This window comes from Populus euphratica, unplaced genomic scaffold (genome assembly GCF_000495115.2).
Source record: "Populus euphratica unplaced genomic scaffold, PopEup_1.0 scaffold736.1, whole genome shotgun sequence".
NCBI lineage: Eukaryota > Viridiplantae > Streptophyta > Magnoliopsida > Malpighiales > Salicaceae > Populus > Populus euphratica.
The window spans coordinates 102,424-102,752 of NW_011500594.1; positions in this window are offsets into that span (position 1 = coordinate 102,424).

The following is a 329-nucleotide window of genomic DNA, read 5'->3' on the forward strand; positions in this document are numbered from 1 at the left end:
GACCATATTTTGACTTGGTGACAATCCTTATCTTCTTGTCTGAATAAAACATCATTGATAATGGTCAGAATTTAAACCAGATCTCCACATGAAAGTTCTAGAAAATTGTCTTAGCTTTTCAGGAAAAAAGAATTGAGGTCATTTGGACTTCTATAACTCAAGATATGGGCTTAATACTGAACAGTGTCTGGGCTGCAGGATAAATTTAAACTTCTTCATTGTTGTTACAATTTGAACTTAAAAATAACCTTTTTAAATTTGGACTCCAGTGAATTTCGAAAAGGTTATCATAAATAATTCACGATGACTTTCTATCTTTTTTTTTTACA